This window comes from Equus caballus, chromosome 10, assembly GCF_041296265.1.
Source record: "Equus caballus isolate H_3958 breed thoroughbred chromosome 10, TB-T2T, whole genome shotgun sequence".
NCBI lineage: Eukaryota > Metazoa > Chordata > Mammalia > Perissodactyla > Equidae > Equus > Equus caballus.
In genome coordinates, this window is record NC_091693.1 from 71,635,134 (window position 1) to 71,651,018 (window position 15,885).

Consider the following 15,885-nt stretch of genomic DNA (forward strand, 5'->3'; position numbering starts at 1 on the left):
ACAAGTGACTATATTTCATAACAGCAGAACAGCATGCAATTCAATCACAAAGAAGAGAAACAGTCATGTTTTAGAATTTAGCTTACACAAAAGTTAACTCTTTCTACATTAACAAAGAATCTTTTTGAAGTAGCATAGGAAAAACTGACTTTCAATTAAGCCTAAAGCATATACAAATCAAGTCTAATTAGTCAGTCCTCTAAATATGATCTGCAATTATGAGATAAATCCACCCACAGAGATTTATTAAACCTTATCATTTTTGAAGTGAAACTTCAATGAGCCTGCCATTAGCTGCACCCTGCAGTGACTGGCAAGGTTTGCCTAATCCTTCTGGCTCCTCAGGTGCACTTTCCAAACAAAATTCATGAAAAAAATGATTTTCATGTTATTATTGCTGCTGGAACTACATTTTGTCAGTTAGCCTCTTTTTGTTTTTCTGTACTCTATTTCTGCTCTTCCATTTTCTTAACCATTGACTACTATAAATCTTACAGAGGAAGGAGTTTACTGCTTTTGACGTTCATTTAATGCAATCAAAATGTTGGGGTTGTGCATAAGCACAGAAGGAACATGTAGGAACATACAGATGTAGCAAAAGCGTAGTTCTGAGCAAACCCACTAGACCACATTCATGATTTCACTGGTCCCAGGATGGCCCAAAATGTGAAAAGAACATCAACTTGCAGTAATATGCTACCCAGAAAAACTAACTTGAGAAAGGGAGACACATTTACATGACAGAAACAATAGTCGATTAGGTCATCTTGTCCCCAAAGCACAATCTTCTCAAAACACTGCCAAATGTTGTGTTCGTATTTGCTTTCATTGGCCGGGGAATAAGTTTTCCTTGATTTTTAACAATGTTACCAGGAAAAAGAATCTTTCCTTGTTTAAAGCCTGGATTTTTCCATTAATAAAGTCACTGAGTTGGATCCAACTAAATATCATAAATGACCATTATTCCTCTTTAGCAGATAAAAAGGATCCTCCTGGTTCATTTTTAACAAGATACATGTTTTAGTTGTTTTGTTGGCTGCCGTGATGAGAATATTTAGATTTGTTGACATGCTCATCCTCTTCTCTCCTGTGAAATGTCTGCCGGCTAACTAGCAGAAGTTAGGGGTCAGAGCAAATTCAGGTATTCCACAGCCCACGTGAACGAAACTCTAATTTCATTCATAATGTAAACTTAAACACTGACCACAAATAAGTAAATAAATCATTATGTTGAGAACAGGTGTGTCAAAACAAGCACCAACCACTAAATGCCTGATATATCACTTGATAAGGATCAGTTTCTTGACTTGAGCAATGGCTCACACATTCACATTTGTATGTGTGAGTATTTCTGTTAGCACCATTGGGGTGAATTTCTCATCTCTTCTGTTACATTATAAGCTTTATCTGAGTGAGAATCTGGCATTTGATTTTTAGGCAAATAATGTAACATTAGTACATAATGCACACAGAGTAACTATTCAACAAATCTAGTTGTTGGTAGCTATGATGATGTTGACAATGATAACATTAAGGTTTTGCAGACTACCATTTTTATTTCTCTCTGTCATTATCTGGCTAAATGGTACATCTGAACTTCCTGCTTTTGTTTTTTAATACACTTGGATTGTTATAACCTAGGAGACTAGGTATAAATTCTGTTCACATTGTGTCCTCCTCTGCTAAAGTTGTATTAGTTTAAAAATTGGAACATGTAATAGATGCTGAAAAGTGCGATGCCTCCTATTACCAGTATGTATTGATTGACTCCTTTGGACTGCTTCACCAGCATCTTAAGTCTGACAGCACACAAAAATTTTAAGAGAGAAAAGTGCTTAAGGAATATCTACACCATAAACTACTGGATTTGAAGATGACCATCTTGATTGTCTGGTAATTTTTGTGTATTTCATGCATCTTTCACAATTCCATACAAAAATCAATTATTGATTTTATATTTTATTTAGTTAAATTAATACATATTTATTGACTAGTTTGTATAAGCACTGTGCTAAGAAATGGAGATAACGAAGATAAACAAAAATAACAAATAGTTACGTGAAAGCAAACTAAAATCTTCTTGAAAGGAACAATCTAGTTCATCGTATTCACTGTTGTATCCTTGGTACATATAGCTACCGAAATATTTGCTGAGTGAAAGAATATGTCAGATGATTTTTTTGTGTGTTTATTTAGTCTCTACTGATTCTGTATATGTCAGCCATCTTCCTTCTCATTCATCAGGAAATCAAAGTCTCCCCACTTATTCTTCTTTGATGTCATCCCAGAACCCACTCTCTCCCTTGGAATATTTACTTCCTCCTTTTTCTACCCGCCTGCTTATCACATGACTAGAAAGTGAAAGAACTTGATTTGACTTACTATGTATGTGGCCCCCAAAGCCCATCTTATTCCACTAATGCACTAATTCTATTTGTAGAATAAATACACACACACCATGACAAAATGATATGTAGTCAATGTACTAGTGGTATATATTTTAAGATGTTATGTGAGCAGAGAAAAAGCAATGTTTGATTCTGCCTGGGAAATGGGCAGAGAAGGCATCACAAAGACAGTGAGCTGTATCTAGTAAGTGTGTATAATCCAGCTGTTTTGCTGGATTAGAGCCCAGGGCACATGTGGGGAGTGCAGAGAAATGAGGTTGGAAAAGGGGGCAACCAGATCATTACAGCTCTCTCATGCCCTGTTAATGTGTATCAAGTTTATCCTCTAGTCTATGGAAAGGAATTGAGGGATTTTGATGAGATGAACAATACGAACAGAATTTTATTTTATAAAGAACATCTTCTCTCAGCAGCATTAGGGTGGGGGGATCACATGGACAGGATGTGGAAATAGGAAGACCAGTTTTATTACTCTCACTATAGTGCAGATGAGAGGTGATGAGCGACTGAACCAAGGGAGTCACAAGAAGGATGGAAGGCAGGAAATAAAATATCTGTTGGTGTGAGATAGACTTGGCAAGATGTGATGACTGACTATATACAGAGGGTGAAGGATAAAGAGGAATCTGAGTGTCACTGAGGTTTCTGGTTAGAGCAAATGAGCAGACAGTAGTTTCCCTTATCGTGACAGGAAATTCAGCAGGAGGAGTTAATAGTCAACCCTTATACTAAACTATATTTATGAGTACGTTGTTTATAAACAAACATGTTTAATGAGGATTTATGGGCTGCTGTTACTTTTTCCACTTTGAATTTTATCACTTGCTTATTTGCTGCTGCCTAGTAAAGACCAATACTTCACTGCTCACATATTCTAGCTACTGTCTGAAAGTTTCTGCCATTATCCCAACCAGCCAGGACTGCAATGCAGACACAGACTATTGTCTTTGCCTTGTAGTGGTCTATTTAAAAACATGATATCCAGAATAAAAGTGTTAACAAATGTTAACAACTATTAACAGGTGAACTGATTTAACCAGTTTAATTTGTTTTGCAGTGATTTATCATTTTTCCAAAGACTTGAAATTGGGACACATAAGGCAGTATTGCTGGAAGAATTACCATGAAGCGGTCATAGAGATGGTAGTGGTGACTGAAATATAATCAAACAGAAAACCAAAGAAATTTCCCGTCTGTCCTGGGTTGAATAGTGTCTCCCTAAAATTCCTGTCTATCTAGAACTTCAGAATGTGAGCTTACTTAGAGATAGGGTCTTTGCAGATTGCAATTAATTAAGTTTAGAAGAGGTCATATTTGATTCAAGTAGGTCCTAATTGAATGACCAATGTTTTTATAAGAAGAGAAAACAGGAACATAGAGAGACACACAGGAAGAACAACATGTGATGATGGAGGCAAAAATTGGAGTGATGTATCTGCAAGATAAGGAATGCCAAAGATTTCTGGTAATTACCAGAAGCTTGGAGAAGGCAAAGAAGGATCCTCCCCTAGAGCTGTCAGGAAGAGCATGGCCCTGTCAATATACTGATTTCAGCCTTTTAGCTTCCAGAGCTGTGAGAGAATACATTTCTGCTGTTCTAAGCCATCCAGTTTGTGTCAATTTGTTACAGCAGCCTAAGGAAACTAATACAATTTCTTTTCTTTTTTTTTTTTTTTTAAAGATTTAATTTTTTTTTTTCCTTCTTCTCCCCAAAGCCCCCTGGTACATAGTTGTGTATTCTTCGTTGTGGGTCCTTCTAGTTGTGGCATGTGGGACGCTGCCTCAGTGTGGTTTGATGAGCAGTGCCATGTCCGCGCCCAGGATTCGAACCAACGAAACACTGGGCCGCCTGCAGCGGAGCGCGCGAACTTAACCACTCGGCCACGGGGCCAGCCCCCTTTTCTTTTTTTTTTAAAGATTGGCACCTGAGCTCACAACTGTTGCCAATCCTCTTTTCTTATTCTTCCCCTTCTCCTTCTTCTTCTTCTTCTCCCTAAAATCCCCCAGCACATAGTTGTATATTCTAGTTGTGAGTGCATGTGGTTGTGCTATGTGGGATATCGCCTCAGCATGGCCTGATGAGTGGTACCATTCTGCACCCAAGACCCAAACCAGCAAAACCCTGGGCCACCAAAGCAGAGTTCGCGAACTTAACCACTTGGCCACAGGATGGGCCCCTACAATTTCTAAAATATGTATATACAAGATTTGTCCCACCTAATTCCAAACAGATATGAAGGTAATGACAATAAAATCACATATAAAATACAACTATGGAACAAGAAGTCAATTAAGCGTTAGAATGGTAATTCTGTGGTTGGATGAAAGATTGGAGACCATCACATTCAGGAGGAAAAGTTACATTTGGAAGATAAATACACTGGCTGTAGATATTGGGCAGTAAGCTCTTTCCCTACTCTTTCCAATAAAGAGAAACAAAAAACACAAAACAAGCAAAAAAAAAACAAAACTACTGAAGTACAAGCGAAAGCAAGAGAGAATGCTTGCATAACATGTGGGTAATGCAGATATGTTTCATTATCAAACAACAGGACATATCCATCTTTGTCTAGAGAGGCCATATTTTTTTCTTGACAGTAAATTTTAAAAGAAATTCACTTAGCATGAGGACAAGCAATCTATATACTTCAATGGTTTCTATAACTGTACAGGACAGAACAATAACTGCTGTTCATGGACGTGACCCTGAGTCATCAAGAAAATGTTCCATTCAATGTATTCTGTTTCATAAAGCAGGGACTGCCTAATACATTTATAAAGTGGATATAAGTGAGCCTGAAAGAGATGATTGACAGTTTTAGTTATGCCTAGCGTCAGTGGGAGAGAATTGGCAATACGACAGAGGACATTCAATGGGGTAAGGAGGGGCAATATGACAGCTAGGTGGAGAAGTGGTAGGGGCCTCAGATTGATGGAGAAGGGACAGTCATCAAAAGGACAGAAACTGGAAGTGACTCTTTGCCAGAAAAAAAAGTGTTGTAGAGGAGAAAAAGATGCTAATCAGGCTGGGGAATGGGTGCATTGGAATGGTGGAAAGTGGCAGGACAGAAAGAAAAGTTTTACTCATTTGCTAGGTGCCTCCACTAAGCTTTAAGCAACGTCATTATCTACCATTTACTGAGTATTTTCTATGTACCAGTCAGGATGCTAAGCTTTAGATACATCATCTCCTTTAATCTTCAAAACAAGCCAAGGAAGTGAACATCATTATGCCTATTTTATGGGGGTCAGGAAATTTGTCCAAAACCACTTACCTAGTAAATGGCAGGGACAGTATTGGAGGGCAGGCCTCACTGACCACAAAGGGTACACTCTTAACCACTCCCTTCTAAAGGCAGTGAATTTCAGAGTCACTCAAGGAGTCAAGCAAACAGCTGTGAATGCCAGAGAGTTGATGTAGTTACTGTGGACCTTGAAGGGTTGTACCTGTAACTGAATCCTTAGGGAAGACTACAGAGGTAGAAGGGTGGAGAAAAGACCTCTTGAATAGCTGAACCAGAAAAACATCCTATTTATTTATCATTGAAAGAAGTGGTAGATATACTAATTAATGATATTTTAGTGGCATGGGGCAATTACTAGTTCCAAATACCATTTATGAAATTCTTTTAATGTTACCTCAATTTAATGTTAATACTAATTATTTATTCCCAAACACTGATGATTACTTACTTTTTTTGAGTAGACTACAGCTGTCTTCTATTTGAGATTCTTTTTGTCAAAGTCAGATTAAAGTTCTGAGGTCAAAGAATTTCAGCTATACTGAGCATAAGGTAGGCATTCTGAGAAGCTGGAGACCGCATCTTTAGACATGAACTTTAGAACGATGCCTATCAACTGTCCTAGAAAATGGCCACCAAAGGCTATCTTCCAGGAAATTTGGGGATAGGTGCTCTGACAGCTTTATTGTACATTTTAGAGAGATTTCTCCTAAAAATCACTAAAATATGGCTTAGTAGGAAAAAGCGCAGCTGTCTCTCAGAACATTTACCCCTAGATCATGGCAAATAAATAACGTATTACTAAATAAACTGAGTGAAAATTACATTGTCATTGAAATATTTGTGAATCTATCTTTATACATTTACATCCGTGTCAGTTTAAAGTATAAAGTTGATGTTTTTTTAAAGGAAAAAATGCTAAAATAATAAAATTCACATGCTTTTAATAGACACATTTAGGAAATCAAAAGACTGATTAAATGTGGTTCAGGTTCTAAAACACTATGATTAAATGTTATGTGTCCTTCAAATATGTGAAGTTGTTTGATGTATTTCCCATGTGGTATGGAAAGTTTAACACGAGAGAACTCGTGGGGCAATTTTTGAGTTACCCTATATTTGTGTAGAGAACTAACGCATTCGTAAATCCTCACTCTTAATAGACAGAGAATTATATGGCTCAAAGTATTTGATTCTAGTGTTTACATTGAATGACTTACCCAGGGAATCACTAAATCTTCACCACACTTTGCCTAAGAAAGCAGAGTCAGAAAATTCCACATACAACGATCTGCATACATTGTTTAGACTTGGGCTCACATGGCATGAAGGACGGTCATGATTTGGGGGGAGGGGGGTCAGATGAGTGGTCCTCCTTGACAGAACGACCTTGTTTAATGCCCTCTGTGCCATTCACTCCTCCATTCTTGATCAGCCAGTTCCATTTATCATTCTAATTAGGCAGCATCTTGCCAGCTCAATCAGCCTCAATTACTTTAGGCCTCATTAGTGACTGACATTCTGTAGCAAGTGCATGTTTGAAGGAGCAAGGTCAGATAAAGAAGTTAAGTACATAGAGAGTGAGCACATTCCCATCTCTCTACATGAGGCTTTTAGTTTGGCAAGACACTCATAAGATATTCAAACTTTTTATGTCACAATCAGATTATAGCTTCTGGTCAAAAACATTTTGCTTATATTTGGACTTATCTAAATTCCCTCAAAAGTTGATGTCTAAAGCTCCAGTCAAAGAATTTAAACGATGTTGAGGTTTACAGGTAACAGTTATCTATCATAAAAATTGATTCTCCTATGGTATTTACTTTTGTTTCATAGAAGGTGATTTAGCTACATAAAACAAAAGGAGAGAAAAACACCTTCAGAACTGATGGTCAATGGGTGAGATTCTCATCATTTTCATTTACTTAAATCTAGAAGAACATATGTAGTATTAGGAAATCACTGCACTTGATAATTTTTAGATAATGTAAACACCTGGAGCAATATTTGTGCTATGCTCTTAAGTAAAAATCACAGACTTTAAACAACAAGTATAGCTATGTAAAATATGGATACATATGGTCAAGTTCTAGAAAGTAATGTGAAAAAAATGGTAAACTGGTAGGATCATTATCATTTTACTTTAAGTTGTACGAGTGATAATTTAAAAAATTTTTAAGGTTCTCTTTCTTCTTAAGTGCAGGTCAGGAACTCTATACTCAAAGTGACAATTTTCTTGTTTTCCTTTTTAGTTTCAAAATCTTGTGAAGAATCTGTTATTTGTTTCCTAAGACTGGAGGAAAGTAATGCAATATAACATGATCCCATCTAATAGTCTGTTAATGAATCTCACTATATGCCAGGCACCAATGATTTGAGTGTGTATAAAACAAAATCTTTGCTTTCTAGGGGCACCCAGATTAAAAGTGCAGTAGACATACAAACAAGTAATTACCAGGTAAAGTGATACATTCAACAATAGCATGTTAACAGAATACTGAGGAAGAGACATCTAGCTCTGCCCAAGGTTACCACAGATAAAGACAGAAGAAGGGAGATTCACAGAAACATTGAAAGAAGAAGAGATGTTTAAAAGGTGGATAGAAGGAGTGGGAAAGAACCAAGAAGAGTTGTGTCCCCCAAATGGGAAGGAGATGGCAAGGAGAGGAAGAGCGTGAGTGTTGGTCCAGTTGGAGCAATGCGGGGCAGAGTGGCTGGCCAAAAGCTTGGAACAGCAACCGGGCAAGAAGGACCCTGAATGGAAGACTGAAGCCTACATGCCCTGGGCTTTGCCCTCAAGAATAGAGAATCTCATCAATTAGCTACAGAATCCGAGATCTGAAGTTCCAACCTTTGCTCCTTAAGATTTCACCTGTCTTCCCAACTCCATTGGCTACTAATCCCTTAGCTGTAGCCTAGCTTCCTGGTTCTAACTTTGGGTCCAGATATTTTATTTGTTCCATACATTTTGACTCACGAATAAACAGTCTAAGTTGACCTCAGCCCTGGGCTTGTCTCCCCTGATTCTGGTCCTGATGACTACAATGACTGCAGCAGAGCCCCCTCCTTCCCAGGTCCTCTCTGTTCCCTAGGTCAGCCAGAACCTACTTTTCAGTTCACAAACACTATGTTTATAGAAAATTACACTATTCAATGGGACTCTACATTGATTAATTGGGTTCTACATTAGTAAATAAAATCTAAAGTATATTCTAACAATGAGGTTAAATAACGTTCAAAAATGTTATTGTAAATCCATTGTAGTATCTCCACAGCGACATTGCTCAAAATTGTCCATTTTTCAACAATTGTATTGCTGTTTTGCTTTGTTTTTAAGAAAAAAGTAGTCAGAAAAAATTGTTGTTATGCTCACAGAGCAGAAATGAAGTATATTGGCAAGTTGATAAATATAGAGATCTTTTCTGAGAATAAATTCCAAATATGAGAATTTGTTTAAACTTTCAATTTTCCTATCAAAAGAATTAAACACACTTTCAGGTTTCTTCCAAGAAAAGAGTCACAATATGCAACATGCGTTCATGATTAGTAGAAAATTATCCTTCAATAGGAATCATTTCACACGCCTCAATAAATTCCCTATGAGAAGCTAGACACATCTAACAGACATGTTATCCTTTTCAACTCTCAAAAGCAAGACACTCAATATATGAAAACATGGCTTCAAAGTATTAAGTTCAGTGACCTGAATAATATTAGTTCAGTTTAATATTTAGCCTATTGTACTTGGAAAGTTAAGCAAGAAAATGTGTTGTTAGGTATTCCATATTTGCCACATAGGTAAGCAGGCTCCTTGATTACATGACTACACTGCAAAAAATAGAATGTTCTTACAGGTAATGTAAATTTTGTTCTTTTTTAATCCCTCCTAATTCACGAGTAAGATTTGGATGCTGGCCAGGGAGAGCAGGTTTTATCTGCAGTCACCCTCATCTCTCCACCCCCTCCACATTCTCTCTTCATTTCCCTAAATTCTAAATCTACTCCAGGAATGTACGGCTTTAATTGTAGCCATTGTTTTTCATCTTCAGCAGGACCTATGAAGCTTAGCTGCATTTCTCCTAAGTTCTTGCTAACCATTTCTCAATCTCCATCCTTCATAATGTGACAGTCATTTCTTTCCTTCTGCCATGAATTGATTAATGTGATACCCACTCCTAACCTGTGCTTCCAGGAGCACTTGGTGTGTGTACCCTAGTAAACATTAGATGAAAGCCTACTGTACAGCTCATTTGCAACACTACGTTTGGTCCTGGCTGAGAAAATACACTGGAACAGATCCAGCGGTGTGTATAAATCAATTCTGTTCACACCCCTGAAAAGCTGCCTATTCCTGCCAGCTTGAGCTGTTGGCAGATGGAAGGCTATGTGTGAAAACTTCTGCAGTTGTTTGCACCATTCCTAAAAAACATAAAGAGAATCACAGCAAAGAATAGTGGAAAACATTTCAGTTTCATGCACTACTGCACCGGCTGAAACCTTTGTTCTGAACAGGGATACAGAACAACCTGTAAAACCACATAGAGAAGTTTGGACCTGCTGCAGGACTTTTATTTATCTATTTAATTTGTTTTTGCGCTTAATGGGTTAAAATTTGCTTTCATCTATAGAAAATTTCACAACTCTTTCTGCATATCTCAAAGATTAAAGTGCAGAGTGAGACTACAAAGAACTTTATGAAGCATGAGCTGCTACACACAAGCTTAAATATTTGACAGTTTGCATGCTATTTTGCTGGTATTACCACTAGCAGTAGAGAGGAAGAGCAGATATCAAAATGTCCTTGAGTTATTATGGAGCATTTGTATTTTTGGAAAATCTTTTTTGTCCTTATTTCTGCCACCACATACTTCACAGTTAAGAGTTGGAAAAACATAAGGTACTATTATTAATTGTAAGATAACATAAGCCAATTAACCGAAACATACTTAGTGAGAGCCAAAAGTCCATAATCTTTGTGGATATCATTAAAAATTTGAAAGAAACCTCTAAGTAATACTACCATTGTTGCCTATATATTGTAAATTCTGTTCTCAGATGTGATTTAAACAATTTTTAAATATTTTTATTCTTGGAAGAACAAGTATATCACTATATACAAAACTAAAATTAGTAGCTAATGTGTACTTGATCCATAGTCCAGAAATCCAATAAAGATGGACATTCAGAGTGTTGAAGGCAAATAACCCTGAATGCAGAGTTGACACATGGATTTTCTCTCATGTCACCTCTCATCAACTAGTTTGGGGCTCCCTGGAGCAGCACATCCAGCAGGATTCTCAGGCCTTACCAAGGTTCATCAAAAAAAGCCTTGATTTGATACTGATGTCCAACAGTAGCATGGGTGGGACACTTGCTGAGGTCTCCTATCTACATATTCTGAAAAGAACACATCTTCACAGACCAGAGGGAGATAAAAATATCATGGGGGTCAGAGGCTAAGAAGAAGAGTAAACACAAATTTGAAAATGACATCATGTGTGTTTGTTAGTTCTTAAAAATCTTTTAATCACAATGGTGACATGGAAATGAAAGAGAAGCTGGTCAAGCAGCCAGAAGACATTATATAAGAAAATAGATTTTCTTATAAAATTTCAAAGTAACCTCAGAGTTTATATCCTGATTAAGCCCCAGAAGTGAAACTCCTTTGCCCTGTTATAATTGTCTGTGACATAATTAATCAGCTGATGTGCAAGTCAGCCCTGAAATACTTAACAGTCATCTGCTGATTGAAGGGTGTGGGAGTTACCCAAGAATATTTGATTGTCTTGCTCTTCGGAGGAGGGCAATATTAAAGGTTATTTTTTAATCATGGCCTATTATAATGTCAACCAGATAGGAAATATTGCCAGTATTATTTAGAAGTACAAGATCATCTTCCTGGATTCTTGAAGCAAAAGTTTATTTTTAGTTGGGATCAAATATTACTCCAATTTTGGAAGCAGTAGCAAGAAGAATGATTAGCCTGAGAAAATTTAGAGTCCTGAGTCAGAAACACCAGGGAAAATCCTGTCCGATCTATTCTAAGCTGCAGCTCTATTTCCTCTAGTCCAGCGAACACTACTGTATTAGGATTCTCCAAGAAACAGAACCAATAGGAAGTATGTGTGTACATATACATATTTTAAGGAATTGACCTATATGATTATAGAGGCTGGAAAGTCCAAAATGTGCAAAGTAGACCAACAGCCTAGAGATCCAGGAAAGGCGAATGTTGTAATCAAAGTTCAAGGGTCCTCTGTGGCAGAAACCCTTTTGCTTGGGGGAGCTCAGACTTTTGTTCTAGTGAGGCCTTCAACTGATCAGATGATGCCCATCACATTATGGAAGGCCATAGGCTTTACTCAAAGTCCACCAGTTTAAATGTTGATCTCATCCAAAAACACCCTCACAGAAACATCCAAAACAAGTTTGATCACATGTCTGGGCAGCACGGCCCAGCCAAGTTGACACATAAAATTAACCATCACAACCACCAATTAGAGAGAAACAAGAAATAGCAAAAGTCCAAAGGTTGCTATATCCCTTTTACATGAAGCCATCACAGAAGCTTGGAACTGATCCTCTCCTTTGCTTGAGGATTCAGTTAAGTTAAGTTCATCAACTAATCATTGCACATAATGACAGATTGTCCTTCCTAAAAATGATTGCAACAATATCTTCCATCCCTCATGCTCTTCTGCGATGTGACCCTGATATTTCCCCACGAAGGGAAGGGGTCTAATTCCCTTCTCCTTGAATCTGAGCTGCTCTTAGTGATTCAATTGCAGTGAATCAAATTCAGCGGCCCTGACGCTGCATGGCTTTTGAAGTCAGTCAGAAAAAGTCGTGAGCTCTATGTTGGTCATTGGAACGCTTACTCTTAGGACTCTTCCTCTCACAGTTATTATGCTTTGAGAAGTCAAAGACACATGGAGAGATGAAGTAGGGCCTCAGGTCTGCAGCCACAGCTAAGCCCATACCTTGAGTCATCCCAGCTCAAAGGTGAGAGCCATGAGTGCAGTCGCCTCTGATGATGTTAGCCCCCAGTCATTCCAATCAGCCATGAGTGTGGTCCCCAGTTGAGGCCCCAAACATGTAGCAGAGAGAAGTCCCCACCTTGCTCTGTCCAAATTCCTAGCTTCGGAATACTTGAGCCTATTAAAGTGGTTGTTCATTTATGCCACTGTGCTTGGGGTGGTTTGTTAAACCACATAGATAACCAGACCAAGGGACTGCTGTGTGTACCAATATACTAAGCACCATGAGGGATAAAAAGTAAAAGAAAATTAAAAGTTATTGATGTTCCACCTAGGAGTTAAAAAGTAAAAGGTTCAGGATAAAATAAATATCTCTTTTTTTATTTCAAAAAAATATCAGTTCCTAAGCTTCAGAGGTACATCACACTTATTATTAAGCGACATGCATAATATCAGTATAACGGTAATATTTTTATACACAGTACTTTTTTAAAAAAAAAATAAACAGTTTGTTTGATTTTTACAACTCTGATCACTGGCTGTGTGCCCTCTCTTTCTTCTTCGTAATACTCTTTTGACATTTTTCTACCTTCTATAAAAGTAACCTCAAAACTGTCAGAGGCAATGGCTACCCACGGCCACTATTGCCAGAGGAATAAGTGGGAGGAGAATCAAAGAGGTTTCTTCTCCCCCAGTGCCAGGGCAGGCGGGGGAGCAGAGGCAATCAAGCAGAATATTTCAATAATTCATTTTTCTATTTCATGACCTTCATCTCCTAATAGAATGGAATTTTTAAAAACTCTGTACAGAGAGCACCTTATATTATAAATCTTGTTTCACTAGGTTGTAAACTCCTAAATGACAGGAAGTCTGTCTTTTTTCTCCCCATGTTTTGAATAGTGTCTTGTATCCTGACCTCTCAAATATTAAATCAGTCAAGTCTTGGGACAAAGAGTATTCAAAAACTCAGTTTTTTCATAATGTACAGGGTCTCTTTGCTTCCCAGTGAAGATAATGAAAGGTCTTAATCATATCATAGGTGCCAACTTTTCATTTTCCTGGCGAGTGCCCTGGTACTAAATCCAAATCAAACGCTTATTGCAGCAAAGTGAAGTTGCGAGGATGACCAGAGCGGCAGGTCATCTCTGCCATCGTCCCCCGTCTCCCACAGAGAGGAAGATTGCTTCATAAACCATGTTCCTTAATGCTCATCCAAGCCTATTTTAAGTGTTGAAAGTAATGGTCTAACAGTCTTTTCTTCAAGAAGTATGTCATGATCGTCCGTCTAGACTTTCAAAGTCTAAAGGACAGCACTCAGATAACTGGACTAAAATTTGAGGCACTAGTGAATTGTAAAAGAAGGGTCAGAACATATTAAGGTAAATGTAGCCATTTGGTCACCTTTAGTCACAGAGCCAAACACACAGCAGAAGGACAATCCTGCCACCAAGAGAGGTGGCTAGATAATCATCTGACCTTCCTCAAAGACCTTAGAGATTTTTGCTTGTAGGCACATAGGAAGGTGTCTAATTAGAAGTCTCTTAACTACAAAAGAAAAATACAGTATGTATGTGTGTATGCACACACACTTTTATTTGTCATTTTTAAGCAACACAGAAGAAATGAGAATACATATATGTATATAATACCCAGAAGAAATAAAATGGTGAAAAAGAAGATACAACACTTAAATGATATCGTCCTGTAATACAGAAAAGAAGAAAAGTTCAGACAAACTTATTGTCTGTCTATGTACAAAAAATCAAATTTTAGGGGCTGGGCTGGTGGTGTAGTGGTGAAGTTCGAGTGCCCCACTTTGGTGGCTTGGGCTTCTCAGGTTCTTTCGGATCCTGGATGTGGACTTACACACCACTCATCAAGCCAGACTGTGGTGGTGTCCCACATACAAAATGGAGGAAGATGGGCACGGATGTTAGCTCAGAGACAATCTTCCTCACCAAATAAAGGAAAAGAAATCAAATTTAAGTCTTTGAACTTAGATTGTGTGTGATGTACAAGACCACATCTGGAAATGTTCAAAATTGTAGTCTTAACATTTAAATGCTAATTAATACTTGCTTCAGCATAAAAGTCTTCACATAGAAAGAGTATTTGAACACGCAAGGCTGTCTAAATAATTTGCCCGGTTCAGTTTAAAATGAAAATCAGGGTCCTTTGCTCAAAAATCAGGTAAAAAGTGTCTTCATTTTTTCTACAGTTTCTCTCTCAATTTGTCATCATGTCTTTTATTTGTTCACTTATTTTTATTTATTCACCTTTAAATAAACCTATTAATATGCATCATATAAATTATGGAACATTTGTTTGTTTGCTTACTTAATGCAGCACACCTTCAGGCATAGGGCTACTTGCAGGCTGAGTACAGACTTCAGAGGCAGCAAGCACCTCACACTGGTTCCACCCCTCCCCACACCCAGGCCCTCACCCCTTCTGGCGCGGAAGATGGCAAAGAATCCACCCTCCTGAGATCCAGGGTGCCGGCACTTGCTCCTTTGTCCCTTTAGCTTATAAAACACAAATTCAAAGATACAGTCATTAAGAATTTCAAAATAGTGTTTTCAGAGCAACAAACTCTAAGCACAGGGTCCTTCTGACAGAGGGTCTTGTATGACCGCATTGGTTACGTGCCGAGGAAGCCAGCTCTATTGTCAGGCAGCATTTAGAAAACATATCCTTTAAATTTATGATTTTCAAAAGTAGTGTAATATTATGGCTTATTAGTTCTAAGATTATGTTTTCTCTTTCATATAATTTGAGATTTTTTTTTTCTATTTTAAGATCTTGATGTTGTTTAACTTGAATTTGGGCGGATTATCTCTTCTACAATGAATTTTGAAACAAAAGGATGTATGGCCTTATAATGGGTCAACTTGACTAGGTCACATCCAACATCTGTTCCATGCATGCTTCTGGTTATAGCGGGCCTCTGGGGAGCTACATGGAGATTTGAACGGCAGATGTGAAGCAGCAGTCTTTTGAGAGCTTATACACATTGTCACTTATCTGTGGTTCACCTTGTTATCACAAGGCAATGGCCAGCCTACAACTGACTTAAAGCTTCAGCATCAGGCACAAGACAACAGCCACAAAGAGACTGCTGAATCAGTCCCCACAATTATGTACGGTCAAATCCCTACAACAAATCATATATATGAGGTGATCATATATCTTATTTGCATATATATATGCTTTTTGAAAGTATGTTTTATATACAGCTATGGAGACTTTATGCCACTA